Source organism: Suncus etruscus, chromosome 19 (assembly GCF_024139225.1).
Source record: "Suncus etruscus isolate mSunEtr1 chromosome 19, mSunEtr1.pri.cur, whole genome shotgun sequence".
In the NCBI taxonomy this organism is placed as follows: domain Eukaryota; kingdom Metazoa; phylum Chordata; class Mammalia; order Eulipotyphla; family Soricidae; genus Suncus; species Suncus etruscus.
The window spans coordinates 35,242,855-35,248,854 of NC_064866.1; positions in this window are offsets into that span (position 1 = coordinate 35,242,855).

The following is a 6,000-nucleotide window of genomic DNA, read 5'->3' on the forward strand; positions in this document are numbered from 1 at the left end:
AAAATGCTCAGTACAATGTATTCATTTAAAGTACTATATAGATATATATATTCAATCCCTCCAATACTGCCTTAATCTTCTTTCTGAATATCTTGATATTCAATGAGTCAAAAACTTAAAGAAGATCTATTGAACTTCTATTGTGGATGTTAGTATGTATATGATTATGATGAGTTTGCAATGTAATTTAAAAAATGATAGAGAAAAGATATACTCATACATAAACACAAACATGTCATTTGTCTGTTTAATATTCCTTTGATGGGAGCTAAAGTTGAGACCAATCTATTGACCACATAATTTTCTTTTTTTTTTTCTTTTTTTTTTTTATTTAAACACCTTGATTACATACATGATTGTGTTTGGATTTCAGTCATAAAAGGAACACCACCCATCACCAGTGCAACATTCCCATCACCCATGTCCCAAATCTCCCTCCTCCCCACCCGACCCCTGCCTGTACTCTAAACAGGCTCTGCATTTCCCTCATACATTCTCAATATTAGGACAGTTCAAAATGTAGTTATTTCTCTAACTAAAATCATCACTCTTTGTGGTGAGCTTCCTGAGGTGAGCTGGAACTTCCAGCTCTTTTCTCTTTTGGACCACATAATTTTCATTTATAAGTTTTATCTATAGCTCTAAATGCCTCCTGATCGCTATGTCCTAGAATTAACAAAAACAAATTACCTTCTGGAATTACTCTTTGCTTTTAAGAATAAAAGAAAGGTTATTGAGGAATTCTAAAAGATTATGCTTAATTTAAACATTGACTATCTCTCCAAAATATATCTTTTTGTCTTTCTGTCAGTCCTAAAAGTTCTTTTGTCCCTTCATAATACCATTTTTATTAATAATTTTTATTTTGACCAAAGTGGATTACAAATCATTCACAGTAGTATTTTAGGTACATAGTGACATTGAATCAGGGGCATTCCCTCCACCAATGTTGTCCTCCCTCCCTCCCCTGTTCCCAGCATGCATCCTATATTGCCCCTCTGTTGCCCCCCCCCCCCCCAAGCTGCTAGTTTAAGTGGTTCTTTTGTGTCTAGCTTGTTGTAGATTGGGTATCAATTCTGTTGTAGTTGGCTTTGGATTTGGTCTTTAAGTCTGATCACTTTTTATTTCTACTCAATGGTCTTAGTGCCCTCCATTATTTCCCCATCAATTTGTGAGGCAGAACAAAATGGTTCAAGTTATATGGTTCTATTTGAAGTTAAAAAAAGAGAAGAGAAAAAGAAAAAAATGGGGGGGGGGCAAAAATTCAAAAGAGCAACAATGGGAGACTGGAGACTATAAAATCAGTTTAAGAAAAGAAAGGGGGAGTGAGTAAGAAATGGCTGATTGTGGGGACTGCCGGGTGAAGTGCTGATTGCTTCACCTATGGAGTCTCCGCCCTGCTGTGCTTCTTCTGAGGAAACTGAGGACCTAAAGAGAACCCTGTCCTGTGCTCCTCTGTCTTTCCTGAATCCTTGAAGCTCTCCTCAGAGCCCTGGGAAGTGAACACCCCCAAAACTGCATTCTGCAGCTACCCAGCGAGCAAGTGAGTGAGTAAGAAATGGCTGACTTTGCAATCCCAGAAAGGGGAAGCTGCTGAACTATGCTGGAACTCAGATGCCAGCAACCATATCTGCCTGTCTTCTGTGCTGTGCACCATTTTCGGCCTGATTTCATCCTGTGTGGGGCTCATCTGCAGATGGCTCGCTTTCCCTGGAGCCTTCCCTGGAGGTGAGCTTACACGCCCAGAAAGGGGAAGCCGCTGAACTCTGCTGGAACTCAGATGCCAGCACCCCTATCTCTGCCTATCTTCTGTGCTGTGCTCCATCTTTGGCTCGCCTTCCCTGGAGCCTTCCCTGGAGGTGAGTTTACAAGCTCAGAAAGGGTGGAGCCAGAGGAGCAAGACTGCTCTGCTTCACTTCCTGGCCATGCACATCATTTAGCCAATGAATGCAACCACAACACTAAGAAAAACCTACAATACAAGTGTGAAAATGGGGAAACAATGCAGGCCAGTGCTAGACATAGAGAATGACGATGGCAACTCTGATGACTTGAACATGACCAACCAACTAGTCAGTCTCTCTGATAAGGAGATTAGAATCGCAATATGGAAGATAATCAAAGAACTCAAAGAAAGTATAGAAGAAAACACTAATAAGAATCAAGAGAATATGAAGATAGAAATCAGAAAACTCCAAACTTGGAATCAACTTGACTAAAAATGTGAAGGACCTATACAAAGAAAACTATAAAACTCTGCTCCAAGAAATAAGAGAGGACACGCAGAAATGGAAGCACATACCCTGCTCATGGATTGGCAGGATTAACATCATTAAAATGGCAATACTCCCCAAAGCATTGTACAGATTTAATGCAATCCCTCTAAAGATAACCATGACATTCTTCAAAGAAGTGGATCAGGCACTTTTGAAATTCCTTTGGAACAATAAACACCCTAGAATAGCTAAAGCAATCATTGGGAAAAAGAATATGGGAGGAATTACTTTTCCCAACTTTAAACTGTACTACAAAGCAATAGTTATCAAAACAGCATGGTATTGGAATAAAGCCAGGCCCTCAGATTAGTGGAATAGGCTTGAATACTGAGAGAATTTTCCCCAGACATACAATCACCTAATTTTTAATAAAGAAGCAAGAAATCCTAAATGGAGCAAAGAAAGTCTTTTCAACAAGTGGTGTTGGCACAACTGACTAGCCACTTGCAAAAAATTGAACTTAAACCCCCAGCTAACATCATGTACGAAGGTTAAATCCAAATGGATGAAAGACCTCGATATCAGACCCAAAACCATAAGATATATAGAACAACACATAGGTAAAACACCCCAGGACAATGAGACTAAAGGCATCTTCAAGGAGGAAACGGTACTCTCCAAGCAAGTGAAAGCAGAGATTAACAGATGGGAATATATTAAACTGAGAAGCTTCAGCACCTCAAAAAAAAATAGCACCCAGGATACAAGAGCCCCCCACTGAGTGGGAGAAACTATTCACCCAATACCTATCAGACAAGGGGCTAATCTCCAAAATATACAAGGCACTGATAGAAATTTACAAGAAAAAAATTATCTAATCCATCAAAAATGGTGAGAAGACATGGACAGACACTTTGATAAAGAAGAAATACAAATGGCCAAAAGATACATGAAAAAGTGCTCCACATCACTAATCATCAGGGAGATGCAAATCAAAACAACTATCAGGTACCACCTCACATCCCAGAGATTGGCACACATCACAAAGAATGAAAACAAGTAGTGTTGGCGGGGATGTGGAGAGAAAGGAACTCTTATCCACTGCTGGTGGGAATGCCATCTAGTTCAACCTTTATGGAAAGCAATATGGAGATTCCTCCAAAAATTGGAAATCGAGCTCCCATATGACCCAGCTATATTATATCACTCCTAGGAATATACCCTAGGAACACAAAAATACAATACAAAAATATTTTCCTTATACGTATATTCATTGCAGCACTATTTACCGTAGCAAGAGTCTGGAAACAGCCAAAATACCCTTCAACAGATGAATGGCTAAAGAAACTGTGGTACATATGCACAATGGAATATTATGCAGCTTTCAGGAGAGATGAAGTCATGAAATTTTCCTATACATGGATGTACATGGAATCTATTATGCTAAGTGAAATAATTCAGAGAGAGAGAGAGAGAGAAAGACACAGAATAGTCTCACTCATCTATAGGTTTTAAGAAAAATGAAAGACATTCTTGCAATAATAACTTTCAGACACAAAAGAGAAAAGAGTTGGAAGTTTCAGCTCACCTCATGAAGCTCACCACAAACAGGGATGAGTTTAGTTTGAGAAATAACTAAGTTTCTAACTAAGAATGAGAATGTACGAAGGAAATAGAAAGCCTGTCTAGAATACAGGTGGGGGTTGGTTGGGGAAGAGGGATATTTGGGACATTGGTGATGGGAATGTTGCACTGGTGATGGGTGGTGTTCTTTACATGACTGAAACCCAAACACAATCATGTATGTAATAAATTTAAGTAAAAAAATATGGTTTAAAAAAAAAGAAAAGCAAGGGAAAAAAGAAGGAAAACATAAAAAAATACAATATATCATCCCCCCAAAAAAAACAAAAACCAAAGGAAAAAGCAAACAAACAAAAAACCCGGAAAAGCACCACAGCAATAAAGACAACAACCAAACATAAACCACGGTCCTGAAATAAAGACGTATCATTTTATAAGCCTTTCCTTTATTATAATTCACACCAATGCTGGTAGTGCTATGGTTGTTGTTACTGCTGCTACTGCTGCTGCTGCTACTACTACTACTACCACTACTACTATTACCACTACTACTACTCTTAGTGGATTAGTCATCTATTGCCACTTAGCAAGCTTTCCCCAACCTTACTATATTCAATTCACTGTCATTTTATTACCTCAAGAGACTTAGGTTAGCATCTTGAGATGAGTCCTATATTGGTATTTTCCAGAATTTATTTTACAGCTGTAGTCTTATGGTCTCTGATTGGATGAGCTAACGATAGCTTTACTCATAGCTGGAGCTGTTTGTCAGGTGGATGAATTCATGGGACTCAGTAAAGTTGGCTCATCTTTACTCCAAGGTATTTTGCCCTACAGTGAGCTGGGCTAGACTGATGCCAGTCTCAGGGCCATGTACAAAGAGGTAAAAAGCCAAGGTATTTACTTCTACTTCCTGTTGGACACATAAGGTCAATGGCCAGTCTAGAATCAATAATGGATGATTGGGGCTGGGAAGACAGTACAATGAATAGTGTACTTTCCTTGCATGCAGCTGACCTGATTCCATCCCTGGCATCCTATATTATACCCTGAGACAACCAGGGGTAATTTCTGAGTGCATAGCCAGGAATAAACCCTGAGCATTGGCTGGATGTTGCAAAAAAAAACCATAAATTATAATCAATAATGGAGAAGTCAGATAGTCTATTTAATGCGAGACATCAGTAATATTTTTATCTCCCATGCCAACATACATACTTCTTATACTTCTTTACATGTAAGCCTTCAGATTCTATCTACAGAAAAGTGTTACATTCAATCACTATATGTGTTCAGATACTGTTGTTTTTATACTTAAATCATACTGTTCTTTTTCCTTCTAAATATTTCATGCTTTATAAAAATATTTATTTGTGGGATTATCTGTTTTAGGCTGGCTTCTTGACTCAACTGTGAGCTTCACAAGAACAGAGAGAATATTTTTATTCTTTGGATTTATTACACAGACAAGCTCAATGCTACAGTCAGATGTGCCTGCTAACTGAACATAAGAATGTGAAAGTAAGTTGGGAGAAATGTGGTTTTGAAGGGAGATTACCACTTTCTAGCTGGAAGACTTTAATCATTACATAACAACTTTGCATAGAGTTTTCCCATTAGCTAGTTGAGAACATACACATAGAAGGTCTCCAGTAGTTCCTTTCCAATGTAATATGACACTAATTATTAAATATTTATTTTAAATAAGTGTATATTTTATCCACAAATATTTAATGTTTAAAATGTAATAAAATGTGTGATTAGTAATACCTACATTGATTAATTAATATCAGCCCCTTTTAAGATACTATTATAACTTATTGTGTACTACTTTTTTATAAATAGAAACTGAGCAGATTGTAAAGGTTAAAGAAATTTAAAAAAAAAAGAACTCAGGTCTCCAATGGAGTCTTTGTTTTTTAAAAACAAGTAAAAAGAATTTCCCAGGGCTATTCTTCTATCTTGTCAAAAATACCTATGATTCGTCAGTTAAACCCCTGATATTTTTAGTGTTGGAAAATCTGTCAGAATGACCAAAAAGGTTCACATTGTATAAGAAACAAAACCAAGAGAGTAGACTGAAACGAAACACAGTCATTAGAAGTGAGTTTGAGGTTCTTTATAAAAAGAAACAAACTCGTTTCTTCTGTTTTTCCAGTGGTGTCAGTCTTCTGGGGCCCCTCTTCACTTTGTACTCTCT